This window comes from Panthera pardus, unplaced genomic scaffold, assembly GCF_024362965.1.
Source record: "Panthera pardus isolate Hobbes unplaced genomic scaffold, ASM2436296v1 HiC_scaffold_24, whole genome shotgun sequence".
In the NCBI taxonomy this organism is placed as follows: domain Eukaryota; kingdom Metazoa; phylum Chordata; class Mammalia; order Carnivora; family Felidae; genus Panthera; species Panthera pardus.
The window spans coordinates 122,117,091-122,141,749 of record NW_026526810.1 but is presented as its reverse complement, the minus strand read 5'-3'; the positions used below and the strand labels follow the sequence as shown (position 1 = coordinate 122,141,749).

General features: G+C 35.0%; 1 pseudogene; it reads right to left on the bottom strand.

The window, feature by feature from the left end:
- Window positions 1-9,064: 9,064 nt before the first annotated feature.
- On the bottom strand, window positions 9,065-17,701 carry LOC109274384 (40S ribosomal protein S3a-like; annotated as a pseudogene).
- Window positions 17,702-24,659: the final 6,958 nt, after the last annotated feature.

The following is a 24,659-nucleotide window of genomic DNA, read 5'->3' as shown; positions in this document are numbered from 1 at the left end:
TATGTATATAGATGATATAGGTATAGATATAGATATAGATATAGATATAGATATATAGATATAGATATAGTTATAGATATGGGATTATACACCCAACAATTTTAATATTATGTATCAACCTAGGAGATTCTTAAAAATTCATGGCAAGAATTCTAGCAACATTGTGTTCAAGAATGAAAGCTCATGCGGGCAAGTGACTTACATTTATATAGAATACTCTGCACTTGTTATAAACTGAGGAAAAGCTACATGGTTAATAGAATAATTATAAAGTTAAACTTAATGGAGAAATTATAGTTAACTGGAAATACACAAAGTTCTGACATTTATCCTCACAGCAGATGAATGAGAAATTTGCTAATATTTACAGGTATTTCAATGTTAAGTAACTTTCTCTAGTTCACATAGTCGGTTAAGTAAAAAAGGTCAGGATTTGAAACCAGCATTCTGACTCTGGAGCCAGACACAGAGCCGTTCAATAGACTCCAATGACATAGAAAGATATAATTGATACACTATTAAAGAGGAAAATAAATAATTTTACAAAACAATTAAAATAGTATGAATTCACTCTCACAAAACAGAATTAAGAAGAGTAGTTAGGTATATGCATACCTGTGTGGTTAAGGTGAATGATGAAAGAACTAAATGTTAAATTTCATTTACTTTTAATTACATTAAATTTAAATTGCTACATGTGACTACTGGCTACCACAGGGCAGAATACAGATCTCGAGAGTAACAACAAGACAATTTTATGTCATGAATCAATTAAAGTTGTGTTCAGAAAAAAAAAAAAATCATGACCTGAAATGCATATATTACTAAGTAAGAAAAAGTGAAAGTAAATGAATAAAGTACTATATTTAACTCAGTGCTAGGGAAAAAAAATAAAATAAAAACAATACATTAATTTATGGAAAATATTTGCTAGAAAAAGCAACAGTTGTTACAATGGAAAATCCAATAATACTAGAATGAAGAAAGAATGCTAAGTATTATTTACCTGATTTAAGAGAAAAGTAGAAAAAAAATATAGGAACTCAAAAATCTATCCATGAAAAACAGAAAAACCATAAAAAATTGCTAATAAGAATAAAAATAATATTAATGCAAGGTATTACCAAAGAAATAAAAGTATTTTATCCAGCTTTGGGCAGATTTATTAGGAATGCTAGATGAAATAGCTGACTTACTAAGAAAATACAAATTATTATTTTTGACACAGATACATTTAACAGATCTAAATATATAATAGACCTTAGAAGACTCTAACCCTCCCCCTTCCCTTCTTCTCTGCCATTTATATGAAAGAATAGGTTCAGATTTCACAGATAAATGAAGTTATCAATGAAATAGAAGTTCAGTTAAACTAAGAAAATAACAAAAGCTTCTAAATACATTTTATAAGAATACCATATATAACAATTGATTTGGAAGTAAATTGATTTATTCAAATAAAATCATCCTAAGTCTCTACATGCATCAACATCGTGTCTTATCAATATGACAGGTTAATATTCACGTTGTTTATATTAGACATAGTGGTTTGACCACTGCATATTTCTCTACTGTAAAGATACTTATAGTTGATTTAGTTTTTGCCCTAAATGATATAATTTTTAAAAATAGTTATTCCTCTTGGAAACTGTGGTGAAAGTTGTCAAAACTGGAGAAGAAATAAGATTATATCATATTTCTGTGGAAGAGGAAACGACCAGTTCACACTGGAAAGTAGTTTGTAAGCAAAGTCTCTGTGCTTTGACACCACAGGAGAGTCTGTATATCACATTAAGCCTCAGCCCTGAGCAGGGTCTGAGTTTATGGAGCATTCCTTTTATATAATTGAAGAAGCAACGTAGTGTATCACGTGAGTCATTGAAGTGTTACAAGTAGCAATAGAAAGTATTTCTTGGTTAGATTAAGAGAAGAGAATATAGTTGGCTGTGTAGCTTCCTGGAAAATTTTGTGGTTAGCCGACCAGTTTTTCAATCAGCTTGGTTAGCAAGTTTGAAATACTTGTATTTTTTTTGACTATAATAACAGGGAAATATAATATTTGAAATGTATTACAAATAGTAATGTCAGCTAAAATGACATTTCCCAACAGGAATGGTGATAAGATCCTGTTCTTTTTGAATTATTTTGTAAAGAATATCTTGCATTTCTCCATGAAGTAAATAGGAACTACAGAAATAAAAGACATATTTTTATTCTATTGGAGAATATTTGTATTCCTATTTTAAATATGTTATTGAGAAAAACGTATGGATTTTATAAAATGCACTTCTAACATATGCAATTATTTCATTCGCATTAACTGTAATTTTCTTTTTCTTTTCTTTTTTTTAACTTATGGAAAAGTTTATGGTATCAATAGACTTATTTAATTTTTTTTTTTTTACAATATTCTTTTTTTTTGAGAGACAGAGAGGGACAGAGCACAGGTCGGGGAGGGGCAGAGAGAGAAGGAGACACAGAATCAGAAGCAGGCTCCAGGCTCGGAGCTGTCAGCACAGAGCCCGACACGGGGCTCGAACCCAAAAACTGTGAGATCATGACCTAGGCTGAAGTCCAACACTTAACTGATTGAGCCAACCAGGGACTCCAATAGACTATTACACTGAATTAATTCTTGAATACCCAGGTTATTATAATGAACCTCCAAGACTGATAGACCAATCATTTAGACCATCCTTAAACAGACACCCCATTGGTTAAGAGTGGTTTCTGGCTTTGTATTTCTTAGGCTGTTATTCTTCCCTTACTTGCCGTATAAATTTAATCAAGTTGCTTGTCCTTATAATGTCACAATTTATCTATTAAATTGGATACAATAATAGGATCCGACATGTTTGTTGTAAAGATTTCAAATGAAGTCTATATACACTTAAAGAGATGCTTGAAATAGAGTAAGTTCTCAAAATTCATCCATTAGCTTTATATCTATTTTCATAAATTACATGTGGGCTCTTAAACTATTCAAGGTAGGTAGACAGGATTATGTTTTTCATTTTCAACAGCTTGAGCCTGATTTCTGTTGAATCTTACTGGCATATGAAATAAATTCTAAACCAGATTTGTAGAAGTTAATTTTCATGAGAGATCAAGGCATATACTTTCGGTTCAAAGACGGTGAGCTAAGCAAGGTGGAACAGGTGGGAGTGATGATGCCTTACACAGTCTTCTTGCTCAGCCCTTAAGAATCCCAAGGTAATGGAGATACAGCAATTCATTTAGTGATAATAAAAAGGACTTCGCAGTAAGGGAGCCAATGATGCAGTAGGTCCCCCTTTGATTAAAGGTAGTGTCTTCAAAATCCACATGTGCACACCCATACAGGTATGCAAGCACACAACGGTGCCCTCAGGCACACATGCAAAGACAGTGTTGCAAACATTCGCTTTCACAAGCAATGACACACATATGGAAACCCTAGGCTCCAATAAGATGGTTTTAGGGTGTGGGGTCTTCAGGAGAAAATTAAATTCATTGAAAGTGGAGCCCCCAGGGTGGAATTAGTATCTTCAGGAGAGGAAAACACATAGGCCTTTACCGCTTTACCATACAAGAGGGCAGCTGTCTATATTGGCCCCCTGATCTTAAGCTTCCAGCCTTCACAAATGTGAGAAAATAAATGTTTGTTGTTGAAACCACCCAGCCTATGATAATTTCTTATACCACATCAAACTTCCTAAGATAAGCTGGCAGAGTTTTTTTTTTCTGATTTGAGCAAGAATCAACAGAAAAAAAAAAATAAGCAAGGGGGTATGGGTAAAGGCAGAAGCATAGGTGAACCTAAACATTTAGTCAGATAATTAGAGAATTCTTGGAAGGGACTGACAGCAGAGGGAATTTTCACAATCAAAACCATAGTTGCGCTTTCATTGTCGTAGTGATTTTTAGCTGACTTTTATTCATGAAATTTCAGTTGACTGAGGAAAAAATGAATTCTACTCACACTTATAAGATGTACATATGTGTGTAAAGGTACTCATATGCTTATCCTGAACTGAACTAATTGTTCACTGGCATGGTGCCCCTGACAGCAAATACAGGCCAGCTTCGGAGCTAATGGTGTAGTTGACAATTAAGTTGTGCTTGGTCTATCATTCAGGGTTCAAGGACTACCTGTATTTTTGCCTACTGACTTTGATTCGGTTTGTCCCAAAGCAAAGACTTACTGCAACATGGAATAATGTCTCTAGAGCCTTTCATTCGAACAGGGTAGAGGCGCAGATGAAACCCATCATTCGCTACCACCGTGATGGATCGGAAAACTCAAGGAGTCTTCTGTAACTTTATTTTAAAAAAGTTGTACAGATGCTCACTGTGACCTACTGTTTTAATGACAGGCACTATCAGAAAACATCGTACTGATTGTCTCCTGAATTTCTAGGTAAGGAGAAAAATGCACATATACCTGCACACATACCTACATATACACAAACATATACGTATCATATTGGAATTAAGCTTACTCTTTGCTATTACTTTCTGATAGTACCTAGCAAAGATACTGGACTATTGCAGGCATTTGGTAGACAACTATAAAGGGTTTAACATGCAAAACACCAGGGAAGGCACACACGACCCAACAAAACCCACCACCCACCCTACATTCTTGAACGATTATAACTCTGTAAAAACACCAGTGCCATTTTTTATTTTCCAAAATAGAGAACACGAGAAAAAAATCTTCCACTTTCAGCACAGTGGCAATAAAATATAAAATAATCAATGGATTTGCCACAGGGCCTAGAATATGAATCACCTGGACCACTATCATTTTTTCCATTACAGAACACAAAATAATTTTCTTGGTTAAAGGCAGTTGTTACCCTATCGCCTGCTCAAATCAATATCAGCTGTATGGTTGAGAATCCTCTGGCTAAAATTGTATATCAAAGATGCTTAAAGCAAGGAGAATCATTTTTATTGTGGTTCCTTGACTTCTCTACTCTCTTTTACTTTATAAATAACAGCCAAGACACTGGGATTTTCCTCAAAGCTTCATCCCTGAGACAATTGTTAAGTGTGGTTCATGATGTCATATTATTGTTCAAAAATATTGGCCTCTAAAAAAAGATCGTCATTTCTGTACAACTCAGTCACCTATTCTGAGACGAAAATACAAAAGAGAAATATACAATTTAAGTGAATTTTTCTTGGTTAGTGAAATAATATTTCAGGAAAGTTATTAAGAAGTTACTCCAGGTTTACTTACTTGAAAATTATTTGATCAATATTAAATATGATATCTATGGAGTTACATTTATATTTCTGATTTATAAATATTTTAAAAATACAAAGGAGATCACTACCTTTCAAAAATAAGTAATTCTAATTTAAAAGAAAATTAAGTTGATAGAGCTAGAGTGACACCAAATATTGTTATGTCATTCCTTCAGGATGAAAGAACAAAAAGCTAAAAGACATATGCAGATTTATTTCTACTACTCATAAGTAGGGATCATTAAGAACATGTGTAGATGACATTAATTACCTCAAATAAATAGGAGAAAGGAGAAATCTTACCGACTAGTTTACAAAACTCTTTTTCCAGAACTTTCAAATGTGGAGAACATCATCAGAGACATGAACATACCAATTCTTTTATTGCATTTTATTTCCACAATAAAGGAAGTGGTTTTGCCAGTTCTAAACATTACTCAGGAATTTTTCATTTGCTTATAAATAGCTCTAAATCATAATGTGCTAATGCGTATATTGTTTTTACAAGTGTTTGTTAGCCAGATACACGTCACACGCCAGTATCTATGATAGCTACAGGTTACATTAGACAGCCAAGAGCCAATACAAACCTTTCCAGGATGAACATACTCCTGATTTATATGTCTTTATTTCTCTCACTAAATTTTGGTGACTTTGATTGTATATATGAACAACTGAGAGAGAGAGAGAGAAACAGAGAGAAAGAGAGACAGAGGGAGAGATAATAAGGGAGGTAGGGTTGATAGAGAAAGAATGTATATGGTTTGAGTCTATGGGAGGTAGAAAATTTCTTCTCACCAATTCTTAACCCAACTTAAGTGGTGGAATAATTAATAAATTAAAAAAGAAAAAGTAAATAAAATTCTAATATTAGCTCAGACAAATATTATGTCTTCAATAATGTAATCAAATAATATTTATGTGAGGTTTACCAGGTAACATGATGGAATGAGTTGGCATGCTCTGACTAACTCTATCCCAACTCTACCACAAACACTTACTAGCACAAATAAAATAAAATAAACCAATCATAATTGAGATAAAATAGAAGAAAAAAGAGGAGTTGGAAGAGAAGTAGAAAGAGAAGAACAAAAAGGAAGAGATAGAGAATATCTAATGCTTAAAATGAAAAAAAATAAATAAATGAAACCTGGACTCATCAGTAAATACTTCTGTTTTGGTCTTACTAAAGGCACTAGCCGGGGCTGGATTTTAGCACCCTTAGTGACATAAAAAAGAAGAGATTGAGCTCTCAGGGAGTTAGGAAGTTGGAATTCAATTTATATCATACATCCAGATTATGCATGTAGTTCCAATAAGATGCAAGAAAGTACATCTAAAAGTACCATTAGAGGATCAGAGAGTTTGCCAACTAACTGAATATCTGTGTGAAATTGTGTACCGGGTTGAGGGAGGAGGGTATGTGTTAGTTGTTTCATGAGATTGAAAAACTAAGCACACATGCCTGTCAGGTGTCTGAATTTATATAGTTTGTGTGGTCAGGACTTAAACAAAAATGAATGGGGCACCTGGGTGGCCCAGTCAGTTAAGTGTCTGACTCTTGGTTTTGGTTGAGGTCATGGTTTCATGGTTCGGGAGTTGAAGCCCTGCATCAGGCTCTGCGCTGACAGCGTGTAGCCTGCTTGGGATTCTCTCTCTCCCTGTCTCTCTCTATGGCCATACTCTGCTTGTGCTTTCTCTCTCTCTCTCTCAAAATAAATAAATAAACTTTAATAAATAAATAAATAAATTAATTAATTAAAGAGAAAGAAATAAAGCCAGAACAAAACTTTTGATATTCTTTTGATCTAGGAAGAAGCAATATACATTGTCTAAGATCATGGAAGGTAGATGACAAGATGACATTACATGGGTAGATGTAACCACCATGAAAGAAAGCAAACTGGGCAGAAGATGAGCCTACAATTAAAGAAAGGCAGAGAGAAAGGCGAAAGAAAGGAAAGAAAGAAAGAAAGAAAGAAAGAAAGAAAGAAAGAAAGAAAAGAAAAGAAGAAAAGAAAGAAAAAAAGAAAGAAAGAAAGAAAGAAAAGAAAGAAAGGAATGAAGGAAGGAAGAAGAAAGGAAGGAAGGAAGGAAGGTAGGAAGAAAGAAGGAAAGGAAGGAAGGAAGGAAGAGAGAGAAAAAGGAAGAAAGAAAGAAAAATTTTAAATGAGGATCATCAGAAGATTAAATAGAAAAATCTGTTCCCCAAGGACTATAAATAAAAGTCATAAAATTTGAAATATATGTTACAGTAGTATGTTTTAAATTATTATGAACAAATAGTATACATATGAAAAGAAATGAAATGTAATTTCTATAAAGTCTTTATTATTAAAAATTCAATGAATGGTTAAAATAGCATATCACGTACAAATCTGAGGACAAAATTAGTTAACTAGAGCTATATTTGTGTAAATATTTGTATGGACAGCACAGTTAAAAACAGATGTACTATATGAGAAAATGTTTCAAAAATAGACCTGAAAGATACATTGCAAAATATGTCTTATAGGAATATCAAAATGATAAAGAAAATGGCAATGAATCAGTAGTCAAAGCAATGTACAAAGATGAGATTTTAAGAGATGATGAATCTCACAACCTGAGATTAAATCAAAATACCAATTCAAGGACTACACCAAAAGCAAATCTACATCTGAACACTTTGGAATAGAATTAAAAAATACAACTAAAAAGAAAATCGTAAATCACACCAAAGAGAAAAGTAGATGATAACTAAACTACACCAGTTGTTTTTCAGAAAAAAAAAATTGAGTTCAAGAGTTTAGTTATTTTAAACCTAACTAAAATTTAGTTTTGCTATTATAATTCATAGTTAAAAAGTGTCCTAAACTCTCGACCTCAGAAAGAGGGAAATAAATCCAGAAGGAAGGAAAGAATCTGAAAAGCAGTTAAAATTAGTAAACAGTAATAAACATAAGTAACTATCGACAGTGATGTGCATAATAAAAATGATGATTAATTTTGGGTGGATAAATACGAAAGAGCAACTAAAATACTAAACGATGAAATGGATGATGTTAAGGAGTGATAATATTTAAAATATTCTTTAAAAAATAAAATATTCTTAAAAACTCCTTTCTAGATAAACTTAATCATGAAATTGTTTTTATCTTTTTTCAAGTGATTTTGTTAAAGATTTAATTGTAACCAATAGAATAAAAATAGCATATGTAACACATAACTCTTTAGATATAAAATTTTAATAAAGAAAATGTGAAAAATTTGAGTAGTCAATTGACTTAAAGAAATGTAAGTAATAAAAAAAAAAAAAAGAAAATTGAAAACACTTGGTCCAAAAATCAAAAAAACAAAAATATATAGGTAGAACGACATTCAATGATTAAAATAATTTTTAATGGCGTAAGACCCCAATTTTATTACTTTTCTAAACTTTTAAGAAATAAGTAATTTTCTTGGTATTTACCAAGTAAGTATCTCACACAGGTAAAAAGAATGAAGACTTTCAGCTCATTTTAACCCCACTTTTGGTATTACTGGATTCAATTTGCTAATATTTTATTAGATTTGTGAAATAATATATATTAGAGAAATTGATCTATAGTTTTTCTTTTAATGTCCTTGATAAGGTTTGATATAAAGATTATCCTCACTTCAAAAAAAAAGGATCTAAGAATGATTTTATCTTTATTAAATAGAAGATTTTGTATTTTTCCCTTTCTTAAATATTTTGAAAGATTTGCTAGTGAAATCATCTAAATCGGGAGATTATTGTGAGATTATTAAAATAATGAATGTAATGTTCTGAAAAGAAAAACAATGCTATTGAGATTTGTCTATTTCTCCTTTTAGTACTGTTAAGTTATATTTTCCTCAAATTGCAGCATCTAAATTGTCAGATTAATATACAGTTTCAATTTTATTTATTTATTTATTTGTTTATTTTCACCAATAGGATTTTTTTATCTGTCACCATTAAATGTCTGAATTTCACACAGATTCTTGGGCTGGTGGCTCAGACCCATCAGCTTGTTCAGTTTTAGCACTGGTCTCATCTCTAGTCGCTTTTCCAGAACTACTACCTTTACCAGAAAGGTCCATAAGCTTTCCCAGTTCAAACCTGGGCTTCTCCAGCATTTTTACTTTTCTAGCAAAGATATCATGGAGTGGATAAGTAGATTTATAAGCTTTTCCTATGTCTCTTTTTTTTTTTTAATTTTTTTTTTAACGTTTATTTATTTTTTTGAGACAGAGAGAGACAGAGCATGAACAGGGGAGGAGCAGAGAGAGAGGGAGACACAGAATCCGAAACAGGCTCCAGGCTCTGAACTGTCAGCACAGAGCCCGACGCGGGGCTCGAACCCACTGACCGTGAGATCATGACCTGAGCCGAAGTCGGACGCTTAACCGACCAAGCCACCCAGGCGCCCCTCCTATGTCTCTTTTTGATGCTGTCTGATGCTGATTGACTTTTTTTTTTTAAGTCATTTGCACCTCTCAGGTCATGATATGCATTATCTTTTTTCGAAATTTGGTGGACCAGTTGGAACTGAGCATAAGAAGTCTTACAAATCTGATTGTTGCATTTTTTTAGTAAAATCAACACAAAACACACAAGGCAAATAACCATCGGTAGTCTTAACATCAACATGAGCTTTAATCATGGTCTACCATTTTTGACCATGGAACACGTTTTGTCAGGGTTAAAACGCATGCCATGAAAATTAGTCAGACAGTTTTTGTCCTGTACATCCTCAGCAATTTGCTTGATTTTTCTAAGTGTAACTTCATCATTCTGCAGATCAGCAAGGCTCACCTCCAAAACACTACCATTGAGGCCATCAGATTCAATTTTGCTTCCTTGAGCTCTCACGACTTGTGAGAGCTTATTGTTTTTCCAATATTTCTTACATTGAACATAGCTGGTGCTTTCACATCATACCAATCTTTCTTAGAAAATGGATCAACTACTCTCTTCTGGGCTCTCTTTTGCCAACTTTCATTAGGCCCTTGCTCTGGTGGAACATATATTCTTTACATTTCTAATGTCTTTAACATCTGAATATCTTCAAGCTCTATCTTTAATATCTTATATATTTTTAAAGTTTATTTATTTATTTTGACAGAGATAAAGAGACATAGAGCACATGCACAAGCAGGGGAGAGGCAGAGAGAGGAGAGAGAGAATCCCAAGCAGGCTCCACACCGTCAGTGCAGAGCCAGACGTGGGGCTTGATTCCACAACCCTGGGATCATGACCTGAGTCGCAATGAAGAATCATATGCTTAACCAACTATGCCAGCCAAGCATAATATCTTTCTCATATCTTTCTGATAGTATAGATTTATCACTTTTCCCCCTTAATTAGTCTTACTAAATTCTTATTTATTTTGTTATGTTTTCCAAAAATTAAATTTTACTTTATTGGTTTCCTTTACAAATAGAGGGAAAGATGCTTACTTTATAATTTAATACATTTTCTTTTATATTTACTTTTTCTTTCTATTTTCTTTGACCATCTTAACTTTAAGCTGGTGCAGTCTGCCTTTCACCCTCTCTCCCAAATACTTCACAAAAATAAGTCTTGTCAAATTTAGCAAGACCACCACATTCCTATCTCCATACGAAATTTTTTCAAGAATGTTGGAAATAGGTTGTTGATCATCATGTCACAATTAAATATATAATATAGTGACTTAGAATATAGCCTCTGGAGGCAAAATTTCTGGGTTTGGATTCTTGCTCTGCTATATGACCTTACGTAAATTACTTTACCTCTCTGTGTATAGTTTTCTTTATCATTAAAATCAATATTCCAAACATAATATGGGATTGAGTTGATACATGTAAAATTCTTAAAACAAGCCTGGCACATATTTAAATTCTTAATGTATGTTTGCTATCATTATTATATCCTCATGTTTGTTTTCATCTAAGCAGTTGTGAAAATTACAGTGCATATCCATTTCCAAAACTTGGTCACTCTCAACAGGTGGTTTTCAAACTTTCATTTATGTCTGAATCATCTGGGTTGATTTCTAATATGTTTTGGGTCCTAAACAAAATATTTTAATTTAATAACTCTGGGTAAGATTCAAAAATCATTTTTCCAATAATTACTCCAAAGTTCTCGTGTAGGTGGTTTACAGAGTACATTTTAAAATCCTTGCTGATGATGATTATCTCCTTGACCAAACCTTAGTCAGATTTTTTTCTACTATGCCTCCATCTTGGCCTATAAAGACGTGAACAAACATTACTATAGTTTGTAACAGCTCAAGTCAGTACCCTTAGGATGTCTCTAGACCCTCTTCAAGTACCTGCTTGAGCAAACTCAAGGCTGCCAAAAGAATTTACTCTGTTGCTGCCAATGTCTGAGGATAGGGCCCCTGTTTCCCAGTCTCTGTGCAAAGGGAGAGGCTTACATTTGGTAAGTGCCAGTTAGAAAACCCAGATGGGTTTCACTTGGACCACCTCCCTCTGCTTTTTGTGAGTTTTCACTTCCCTGACTGCTGGAGCCCCTGAAATTTCCACTCCCTCCTCTCTATTCTCTTTTCAAACATCCCATCACCTCTGAACAAATAGAATGGAGCTCAGCACTTGCCCCTACAATCCGTAGTTACTGAATAAAATCTGTTCTCCTTGAAATTAACGTATGGTGGTGTTTATCTTTGACACTGTCCTACAACTAGCATTACTTTAATGTAATTTTGAAATAAATCAAATGATGTAAGACTCTCAAATTTTATGCGTTTCTTTTTGTTTGGTCCTGCTACTAGGTAACTATGTGCTTTATAAACCTCCCTGGTGGGGCGCCTGGGTGGCTCAGTAGGTTTAACGTGGGACTCTTGATTTTGGCTCAGATCATGATCTCTTGGTTTTGTGAGTTGAAGCCATGCGTTAGGCTCTACATTGACAGCATGGAGCCTGCTTGGGATTCTCTCCCTCTCTCCCTCTATGGCTACCCCTCCCCCCACTCACTCTCTGTCTCTCTTAAAATAAATAAATAAGCCTAAAGAATAAAATAAACCAACCAGGTGATTGTTACTGGACAAAAAATTTAAACCCATAAAATCTAACTGTGGCCTTGTTCTTTTTTACCATTAATGTGAAGAGTTTAATTTTGAACTCATTTTTGTTCAATTTATCTTATAAGTCCATCCTTATACCAGGACCATGCTGCCTTGCTTCGTGTAGATTTATAGCAAGTTTTGAAATTGGAAAATGTTAAGTGTTTGACATTATTCTCCTGTCAAGTAGTTTTGGCTACTCTGGGTCCCTTGCATTTCCCTATAAACTTTAAAATATTTTTGAATGCTTTTATTTATTTTTGAGACAGACAGAGCATGAGCAGGGGAGGGGCAGAGAGAGAGGGAGACACAGAATCTGAAGCAGGCTCCAGGATCTGAGCTGTTAGCACAAAGCCCGACTCTGGGCTCGAACTCACACTGTAAGATCATGACCTGAGCCAAAGGCGGACACTCAACTGACTAAGCTACCCAGGCACCCCTCCCTATAAACTTTAAAAACAACTTGTCAATTTCCACCAACACAAAGGCCTGCTGGGGTTTTGAAAGTGACTTAATTATATCTATAGATCAATTCGTGACAAATTGCCATCTTAATGCATTTAGTCTTCTGATGCATGGACATGGAATGCCTCTCCATTTATTTAAATCTTCCTTCTCGCAGAGGCATTTTGTAATTTTCAGAACACAAGTCTTGTACTGCTTTTGTTAATGTTACTTCTAAATATTTTATTCATTTTTCATGCAATTGTGAATGGAATTGTTTGTCTTATTTCATTTGCAAATGTTCACTGCTAGTACAGAAATTTAATTAATGTTTCTATATTGATGTTAAATCCTGTGATCTTGATACTGACATTATTTTAAAGCTTTAGTAGTTTTTTGTGATTTATTTGGATTTTCTACATACAGAATCAGGTCATCTGCAAATAAAAAATCTTATCTCTTTCTTTCCAATTTAGATACCATTTATTTATTTATCATTTTCTTCTGTTTTTCTGTTTTATTTCACTACCTATACACCTTCAATGCATGCAGTGTTGAATAAAAGTGTTGAGAGCAGGCATCCTTGCTTTTTTCCTGATCTTAAGAGGGAAGCATTTGGTATTTTACCATTTTAAACTAAAATTTTCACTTTAGCAGTGAAACACCAAATGCTTCCCCCTAAAATCAGGAAAAAGCTATAGCTTTTTTAGCTATAGGACTTTTATAGAGACTCTTTATCAGTTTTAGGAAGTTCTCTTCTATTCCTAATTTGTTGAAAATCACCGTCCATGGATAAAAGATTTTTCAAAATGTATTTGTGCATTTATCAATATGATCATGAGGTTTGGTACTTTAGTTTATTAATATGGTGCATTACATTAGTTGATTTGGGGATATTTATACCAACCTTCCATTCCTGAGATAAACCTCATGTGGGCATGGCGTGCATACAATCATTTTTGTGTGTGTGGCTGGATTTATTTGCGAATGTGTTCCTGAGGATTTTTACATCCATATTCATGAGATCTATTGGCTAGTACTTTTTTCCCCTATTGATGTCTTTTGATTTTCCTCTGTGGTAGGATTACGATAGCAGTTGCCTCACAAAATGAATTAGGAAAGTATTCCCTCCCTCCTGCTCTACGTTTTCTAAAGAAAAATTTCCATTTCTGTTACTTCTTTCTTTTTCTGGATGAGTTCAGGAGCCATGGTTATTACTTGCTTCATATAATGATTGATTAAATCACCAGTGTAGACATGGGAGCCTGGTCTTTGTGAGAAGATTTTTACTCACTAATTTAATTCTTCATTTGTTACACATCTATTCACATATTCTTTTCTTATTGTTTTTCTTGTTGTTGTTCAGATTTATCCACATTGTCCAATTCGTTGGCAAAATGTTATTCCTAATATTCCCTCTGATCTTTTTAATTTCTGTAAAATCAGTAGTGATAGCCACCCTTTTATTCCTAGTTTTGTTAATTTGTCTATTGTCTTATTTTCTTGCCAACTCTAAAAAATTTTTGACAGGTTTGTTGATTTCTTTCAATAAAATTTTGGGGATTCACTTTTATGTTATTTTTTTGTATTTGGTATCATTTATTTCTTTTCTAATCTTATTTCCTTCTTTTTGTTTGTGTTGGGCTTAATTTGTTCTTTTATTTTCTAGCTTTGTAAAATGAACTCACAGGTTATTGCTCTGAAATATTCCTTTTCTAATGTAGGCATCTCTGTTATAAACTTTTATGTAAGCCCTGTTTTAGATACATGCCGTTAATGTTTATATATTGTGTTTTCATTTTGTTCAACTCAAAATATCTTCTGATTTCCTTTGTGATTTATTCTTGAATTCATTGTTTGTTTAGAAGTATGCTAGTTAAATTCCAAATATTTTTGAATTTCTCAAGTTCTCCTTTTTTTGATTTCTAATGTAATTCCATGGGGATCAAAGAACATATGTTGTAGGAATCCAATTATTCTAAATTTATTGAGAATTCCTATGACCCAGAACTTAGCCTTTCCTGGAGAATGTTCCATATACTTTTTTTTCTGCTGCTATTGGATAGTGTGTTCTATAAATGTCCATTTGCTCATCTTCATCAGTAATGTCTTTTATGGTCTTATGTCTCGAGTCCTTAAGAGTCTTGCTGATTTTCACTCTAGCTGAGCAGGCTATTGTTGGGAGTAGGGCATTGAATTCTCCAAATAATTTTGTTAAATTTCTTATTTCTCCTATACATTGTGTAAATCTGCTTCATGTATTTTTTAATCTTTTGTCAGGTGCATGTGTGTTTGTAATTAACATACCTCCCAAGTGAATTGATGTTTTATAATTAGAAAGTGTCCATATTATATCTAAAAACAAATTTTTCCTAATGTGTTTTTTTTAATGTTTATTCATGTTTGAGAGGCAGAGAGAGGCAGAGTGTGAGTGGAGGAGGGGCAAAGAGAAAGAGAGACAGAATCTGAAGCAAGCTCTGGGCTCTGAGCTGTCAGCACAGAGCTCGATGTGGGGACCCAACTCACCGATGGTGAGATCATGACCTGAGCTGAAGTCCGACAGTTAACTGACTGAGCCTCCCAGATGCCCCTGATTAGTTTTTAATCCATACATGCTTGCTACCATTATTGACATGGCTGGATTTATATTTACTATTTTGCTATTTGTTTCCTGTATGCTTCACCTTCTCTCCATATCTCTCTCTCTCTCTCTCTCTCTCTCTCTCCCTCTCTCTGTCTCTCTCTTTTACTTCCTTTCTTGGTGTTATGTAGATAATTAATGTTCCATTTAAATTCTTTTCTCGAATTATTTTCTGTATTTTTTTTTCTTAGCTGTTGCTCTAGGAGTTACAGTATACTTCTTAATGGGTCAAAAATTCTAGTTTCTTTACATATCTCATCCTGTTTTGTTAGCAGCTAGACTTTAAAAATTTTTCTTTTAGTGTTTATTTATTTTTGAAAGAGAGAGAGAGAGAGTGGGGGAGGGGCAGAGAGAGAGGGAGACACAGAATCTGAAATCTCTGAGCTGTCAGCACAGAGCCCAACCAGGGCTCGAACTCATAGACCATGAGATCATGACCTGATCCAAATTCAGACGCTCAACCGACTGAGCCTCCCAGGAACCCCAAAAGCTGGACTTGTAGAATTACACTGCAGTAATATTGCAACAACTCTAGACTCTGAGTCCCATCAAGATTGATATTTTCTCCTGTTTTCATGTTTGTTTATTTGGACTAATTTGTGGCCATGTGTCTGCTCAGTTACTTGTTTCTGTTTTTGTCTTCTTTAATTCTTGTTTTTATTTTTAAGGTCAGCTTCTTTGATGTAGCTTTTGGGTCAACATAGCTTAGTTTTCATCCAGTGCTTGTTCAGAGGTTACGCTCACACACTTTGAAAGAGTAGAACTCTCACATTTTGCCCATAGATCTCTTAAAATTCAGTAGCTCATTAGGGCTCCTCTGCTCTCTTCTAAGTTTGCACACAGTGTTGTGCATGCAGCCTTTCTGGCAGTGAGCCTGCTAGTCCTGAGGCCATGGCTTGCACTCCTAGGTAGAATGTCTGGATGACAGAGCTGGGATGGGTAAGAAGAACACGGCCCTGGACTAAACTCCCACAATCCCTCAAGGTGTTTATGGACGCTCAGTTGAGATCCTTAACGTCATGTTTCTCATTTGTTGTATGCTTTTGGTCAATTTCCAGAGCGCTTAAATGGTTATTTTTGACAATTTGTCCAGTTTTTATCATTGCTTTTTGGAGACAGATTTTGTCATTTTCTTCAATTTGCTGTTCCAGAAGCCTCACGTTGTTCTTTTAAAGCTACTTTAGATTAAGTTTGGTATTTTTTTTTCCTCCGATTTTTTTCTTGGAATGAAATACAAGTATTTAAAATTTCTCAATTATATTTGAATCCCAATTGTTATCTACATTGAGGATGACAACGGTGTTTTTTCTTATAATAAAATATATTTAATTTAATCGAATAAAAATATATTTATGGTTTTTTTCTCCTCAAGTACCTTATGTATAGAAACATATCTAAACCCTTTTGACCTAATTTCAAGATGTCTTTACGAATTTATTTTTTTCTGTAAAGGTTCATTTTCCTCTGATGAAAAATGTACAGAGGTGTTTTATATAAACAATATATACAAGAAAATGTTTGTCATACTATTTGAAATATTCTCAAAATTGGAATATCAAGACAGATAGCACAATTCTTAGATGAAAACTGGAAAACATTCACCAGGCTTTTTAATTTTCTGGTGAAAATTCTATCTTAGAAAAATGCCATATGGAGCTGGGGAAAAGTGTGCCTTTAACAATCAAATGCATTAATCAAACATTAATTTTTGCTAACGTGGGTAGAGAGATCGTATTATGATTCTATGGCATATGTTTGATTATACAAACAGGAGTGCAGCACAGTTCTGTCTGAAACTCTATGATTTGTTGACTAAAAGAGAAATTCTCATCATAAAAATCTCAGGAAGTCTTGTAGCTGCTTAATAAAGATTGATGTCACCTTGATGTGGGTGGTGTCACTAAAGCTGATTTATACTATCAATTCTTTCTCAACTTTATTTTTTCTTAAGTAGATTCCTGTACTGTTGTTAGCATATGTAACATTCAGTCTTGTAAGAATTAGAAGCTGGAATGGTTTCAGTAAATGGCTAAGAATTTTACAACTAATAATACTGTTCAAGTTCACTTTTCAAGTTCAATTATGAAGTTATTCAGTCACCCAGTTATTCAGCCATCCAGTTCTTCATGCCATTATTTGATTATGTATAACTTTAAAAAGGATAAATTGAATAAAATTTTATATTTAAATTTAAATATTGAAATACCTGGTACATTTCAAGGCACATAAAATAGGCTGAATCATTCTGGAAGACATTTGTCCCTAAATCTCTGTAAGCCTTTTGAGCTTTTCAGAGACCAGCTTCTTCCTCACCTCCTTTAGCCATGCTTACCCTAAGACTGTCTTTCCATATTGAAACATGCCAGCTTTTATATCATCTCCAGCAGACTTCCTTTTATTTATTAATGTATTTATGTATATCTTTATTTATGTATTTATTTATTTAAAGTTCATTTATTTTGAGAGAGAGAGAGAGAGAGAGACAGAGGGAGAGAGACAGAGAGAATCCCAAGCAGGCTCAGTGCTTTCAGCTCAGTGCCTGACACAGGCTCAATCTCAGAAATGGTAAGATCATGACCTGAGCCTAAATCAAGAGTCAGACACTTAGCTGACTAAGCCACCTAGCCACTCTTCCAGTAGATATCTTTTTTTTTTTAATTTTTAATGTTTGTTTAATTTTAAGAGAGAGACAGACAGAGTGCGAGCAGGGGAGGGGCAGAGAGAGAGGGAGACACAGAATCCAAAGCAGGCTCCAGGCTTTGAGCTGTCAGCACAGAGCCCAATGCGGGGCTCAAATTCAGGAACCACGAGACCATGACCTGAGCCAAAGTCGGATGCTTAACCAAATGAGCCACCCAGGTGCCCCCCTTCCAGTAGACTTAACTAACCTGTCAGTATTGTGAATAACAGTTCGCAGTTGTTTTAGAAATGAGAATTTCAGCCTCAAAATTTATTTATTCAAGGATGAAACTGGTTAATGGGACTTCTTATGTAAAGTATAATTTTAGATTCTTTCACATATTATGTTCATTTTTTCTCATCTCCTTCCCTGAAATAGATTCTTTACTCGTAGTGCAGAAACTGAGAGACAAGAAGTAAGCTATCTGAGGTCTGATAAATTTTCTAATTCATGCTTATCTGATTGCCAAACTCACATTCTCCCTAAGTTCATGTTGCATAATAAGTATTAGCTGAGTACTTATTATGCCCAAGTTTGTATACCAGGCTTTTTAGGTTTCTTTGTAGAGATTTCTTACTCAAATCTCTTATTCAATAAGAAACAAAAGTTCAGATAAAAAATGATTTGAACCTGTTTTTCTGCTTATTCCAACATCACACATTTATAAAACATTCTCTGGAGCCTTATTGCTTCCCAGAAAAATACATACCAAATACTGACCTATCATTATTTACTCAGAAACAATGAATCCAGCTTATTTCCCTTAAGTACTGAGTGTGGGCAGTGACGTACCAGCTTCACGAGATTTTATTCTAACACTTAGATTACAACGATGGTAACAATTTTTTCATAGTTTTTCTGTATATGGGTAGAACTCTGGGCATTCGTCCTGGATTTAAAATTTACTAGAATTTCTATTTTTAGGCTTAGTAAAAAAATCACCTTAAAATAAATCCACTTCCATTTTGAATAACAAAGCCAAAGACTTATATTCCAGCTTTACAATAAAATGTGGATTTCCCTTTAACATCTTGCATTTTAAAAAGCTGAATAAGATGACACTTAGAAAGACATTCCAGCCAGCTAATTAGTTCATGGGGGAAAGTTCAACACTAGAACAGTCTTTGGATGTACTGTATTTTTATTTGATTATGACCAGGATTCATTTTCATTTAATTTGCCAATATGCCTCTCAGTGTTTTATTCTTAGGTAAACAAGTGACTGTAGACATGTTGAGTCAATTACTCCTATTTTGTTCCTAAATTGGCATTAATATAGTAGCCGGATGGAAATGGTCTCATGCTTGCTGACACATTATTAATGACCAGTGAGGCAAAAAATATTGCCGTAGCTATATTTATTTGTCTCTATGCTTGAGACCGATGGGCTTGATCAGTCTCATGTTGCATGTTGTTTTTCCTTTTTGGAACCCACTGTCAGCATCCTTTTACTGATAGCAAAGTCAGCTTCACATCTCCCAGCTCTATTGGAGGCTGAGTCAGGGCACAGATAAAACACTTTTTAATGCCTTTGCTTCCGTTTCGGATTTCCACTAACAATGCTTCATACTTTGGGACAACATTCTAACTACAGCACACTGTAACTTTTTTTTTTTTTTTGATTGGATATATTCCATCAACAGGCCATATCACATCTTCATGAAACTTAATGGTCAAGTACCTGATGATCACCTAAAATAGCCTTAAAAGCTTAAGACTAAAATTTCAGTATTGAAGTTAAGACTCAAGCTCTGTGGCTATAAGATCTGAGATTTAGTCACAACTGTTCCACTTCATCAATGAGTTACCTTGGGCACATTACTGAATTAATTAGGCACATTGCTTAAACTTTATCTAAGATTTTTCATCTCTAAAATGAGGGTGGTTGAGTACCAAATGAGATGTCAGTCTATATCATCAAATCAAGCTGCATGTTCCCTCTACTTGAACCTAATCCTTTGCTTACAGTAATCAGAATCTTATCTGGTTCTCAGCTTCAAGCTCTTACTACAACACATTGCCCCTTTACTCAAGTAGCATTTGGAGTCTATGCCTCATTTTCACATATTTTCCTCCTGGGAGTGTGATCCTATGTTGCCTGCCCTGTATTACTAAAGATTCCAGTTCTGGGTGCTGTTCCTAAGAGTGTTGCATGCAAATCAGTATTGCTGAGTGTGCTACCTAGGGCAGCCCCCACCTCTGTTTAGATCCTCCCAAGTCTTTCACAACCACCATCTACCTATTCATGTATATTTATTATCATCTATATTTATTACTGGCTTTGTGGATCCTTAAAAGCAGAATGTACATTTCAAGACACTTACCAATTAAAGCATCTCTTGTCAATCCTTTCTTTTTTTTATATTAAATATAATTTATTGTCAAATTGGTTTCCATACAACACCCAGTGCTCATCCCAAAGGGTGTCCTCCTCGATGCCCATCACCCACTTTCCCCTCTCCCCCACCCTCCCATAAACCCTCAGTTTGTTCTCAGTATTTAAGAGTCACTTATGGTTTGCCTCCCTCCTTCTCTGTAACTTTTTTCCCCCTTTCCCCTCCCCCATGGTCTTCTGTTAAGTTTCTCAGGATCCACATATGAGTGAAAACATATGGTATCTGTCTTTCTCTGACTGACTTATTTCACTCAGCATAATACCCTCCAGTTCCATCCACATTGCTACAAATGGCCAGATTTCATTCTCATTGCCAAGTAGAATTCCCTTGTATATATAAACCACATCTTTATCCATTTGTCAGCTGATGGACATTTAGGCTCTTTCCATAATTTGGCTATTGTTGAAAGCGCTGCTATAAACATTGGGGTACAAGTGCCCCTGTGCCTCAACACACCTGTATCCCTTGGGTAAATTCCTAGCAGCACTATTCTTGGGTCAATCATTTCTAATACATGTTCTGGTTTAAAACCCCAGCATTGTTTTAAATGACTTATAAAGGTATTGTCTCATGTGACTCTGTGAAGTGTCCCCATTTTTATTTATTATCCCCATTTTTCAGATAGGAACGCTGAATCACAGTAGGTAGAGGAGCCAGGATTTAGAATTTAAAACTCTGACTCCTGAGGTCGTACTCTTCACCATTCTGTGTCCCTGTGGCCATGAAACTAACTGCCTCCAACACAGGACTCCTGCAGACTTCCCATTTCCAGACTCCTTGAGTGTTTCCCAGATCTCCGGTTGAAATACTCTCTGAAGTATAATTAATACTTTTGTGCTTCTTTGCAGAATCTGACTGAGGCTGATGCTCTGTGTCACTGGGCTTCTTCCTCTTCACTATCCTGATTCTGAACTCTTGTGGGTCTCTCCCAGAGCATTTCCTTAGTAAATCACTTGCACACAATCCTCATCTCAGGCTCTGCTTATGATAAACACAAACTTAGCACAAATAATTAATAATTAGAGAGGACTTTTGAGGGAAAATAGAGAAAATGATTTATGAAGAAGACACCAAACAATCATATGATTTCGGCCCCAAATATTTCATGATAAAGGTATTCCATTTTCCTTGTTGCATCTAAGAGAAATTAACAATAATTCATTAATAATATCAAAAACCCATTTAGTGTTCAAATTTCCACTGTCTCATTATGTTTATTCATTTTTATGTGTTTGAATCAGAGCCCACATAAAATTCGAATAATGTAATTTGTTGATGTTTCTTTAAGTTTCTTTTGTAAGTTCTGCCCAACTTATTTATCCTTGTGATTTATTTGCTGGAGATAAGGTTGTTTGTCCTGTTACATTCCCCACAGTCTGCACTGTGTTGATTATATTTCCATGGCACAGATTAATATATTCCTCTGTAAATTGCTAACTGTTTATAGAGGTCTGATCTGATTCATTTTTGTTTCTTCTGGCAAGGCTGCTTCGCTGGTAGGTGGTATGACCTTCTATCGGAAAACACAGAATGTCTACTTTTTTGTGTGTTCACAATTGTTGATGATCAGTACCTAGATTCATTTATTCAAACAGAAGTTTCAAAATGATAATTCTATTTTTTATAATGTCTTCTTTATCACATTAAAATCTCTATAAAGGGGGAAAAAACCCTTCATCTCATACCTGGTTTACTAGTTTTCTACTTATTATCAAAAAGGTCATAGAAATGCCTAATCTTTCATTTACCAGTTTCAAAATAATGAGTTTGGGTTTTTATACAATCTCCCAGTGATGACCAGTGTGTTTTCTTTGCTCATTTTGTGTTTGTTATGAATTTATGTATTTAATCATTCTTAATATATTTCATCCATAGCATTTGTTATTCTTAGCAATGTTCAAATTGTCTTATCTTTGACCAGTGAGACTGTCTTCAAATCGACTCTCAGGTACTTTTGGATAACATGCTTAATTTCTGACAAAACAAGATGTTCCAGGTACATTTCCTGCCCCAGACTTGTAATCACCTATTTCTCTAAGACACCCTGTCTCTTTTCCAGGTACATGTAACTTAAACCCTTTCATGAGTTGCTCCCATTCTCCTAAAAATGAAAAATCTCCTCTTAAAGGTAATGGATGACCCTACAGTTTTAATCCAGTGGCTCTCCCTTAGCCATTCTCTACGATTTCCTTTACAATTTTCTCCTTTGGAACTTTTTAATTTTGACACTCCACTTTTTTTTTCTCTAACTATTTCTTAATTATACTCCGTTACACTATTTTTTGTTAATCTCTTTCTCTTTTCGCTCACTAAGCATAAGTGAATTATACACATACACATATGTGACATGTATTTATATATCCCCTAAAGGAAGTAAATAGGAATTGCTGGTATTTCTGGGCATTGAAGGGAGGGCTCAGTTCTTTTAACAAGTATGCAATAGGCATTGAGAACATACTATATATCAGCAATAAATCCATGAATAAAACAGAGGTTGTGTTTGAGTGTCAGAAGACAGAGAATTAAGCGAAAGAAATATACGTATATACAGTTGGTAATTGCCATGCAGAAAATTATACTTTTAGAAATGGACTTCAAGTACCCAGGTGGACAGTAAGCTCAGAAGGCCTCTCTGAAATGTTGAAATCTAACCTGAGTCCGGAGGAGGTGCTGGAGCATGCATATACCTATGTAGAGGAGAGCATGCTGGGGAGAGGAAATAGCAAGTACAAAGGCCCTGAGGAAAATGTGTGCCTTGCACGTTGGAGATGCAGTGAGAAGTCACCTGTGGCTTGAGATAAATGAACTCAGGAAGAGTGGGATTTAAGATCAGAACAGCAAGGAGTGGGGGAAGCAGAACATATAGCACCTGCCCTATAAACCATGAGAACTTTGGCTTCTACTGAGTGAGTGAGAACTCTCTGAGGTCATTGAGCAGACAAGTGATGTAATGTAACTTAACAAATCGAAGGGATCTCTTGGGCTGACATGTGGCAAGTAGACTGTAAAGGAGCAAAAGGAGTAGCAGGGGGACTTGTTAGCAGTTATTGCAATAATCTCGGCCAAAGAGCAGAGCATTAGCAGTGCTGGTGGTTAAGAAGTGGAGAGATTTGCCTAATTGAGAACTCATTCCCTGCCAACACCAGAACCTGGCATGTTGCCCTGATGTGCCAGTGGGAGCCAATTACACTGTGTCCAGGAGGCACTACATTTTATTCTTTCCAATTAACCCATTCTTGTGTCCTCACACAAGCTGTATTCTGATGAATACAGACATGCCCACCTTAGTCAGAGGGTTTTGACCACAACTCTGTAATCACCACTTGGATGCACCAGAATACAACACATCTCATGCCATAAGCAAGCTGCAGTCTATAGACATAATTCTTTCGGCTGCAGCTGCTAATGACCTACCTGATGGCCACCCAGCTCAACTTGTCCTTCAGATGTACATTCGAGATTCTCTCTTCCTCATTCCTCCTGCAATCCCTCAACAATTAGGAACTTCTACATCTTATTCCTCATCCTTGATACTTTCAATCTGTTCGTTCAGAAATTCAGAACATTGAACTTTGCATTAGAAACTGCCAGATTACTCTTCATCATCTCATTCTGGACTGCAGAGAAAATGGTTCAAAATGACTTTTTTTTAATATACGAAATTTATTGTCAAATTGGTTTCCATACAACACCCAGTGCTCATCCCAAAAAAATGCCCTCTTCAATACCCATGACCTACCCTTCCACCCCCCATCAACCCTCAGTTTGTTCTCAGTTTTTAAGAGTCTCTTATGCTTTGGCTCTCTCCCACTCTAACCTCTTTTTTTTTTCCTTCCCCTCCCCCATGGGTTTCTGTTAAGTTTCTCAGGATCCACATAAGAGTGAACACATATGGTATCTGTCTTTCTCTGTATGGCTTATTTCACTTAGCATCACACTCTCCAGTTCCATCCATGTTGCTACAAAGGGCCATATTTCATTCTTTCTCATTGCCACGTAGTACTCCATTGTGTATATAAACCACAATTTCTTTATCCATTCATCAGTTGATGGACATTTAGGCTTTTTCCACAATTTGGCTGTTGTTGAGAGTGCTGCTATAAACATTGGGGTACAAGTGCCCCTATGCATCAGTACTCCTGTATCCCTTGGGTAAATTCCTAGCAGTGTTACTGCTGGGTCATAGGGTAGGTCTATTTTTAATTTTT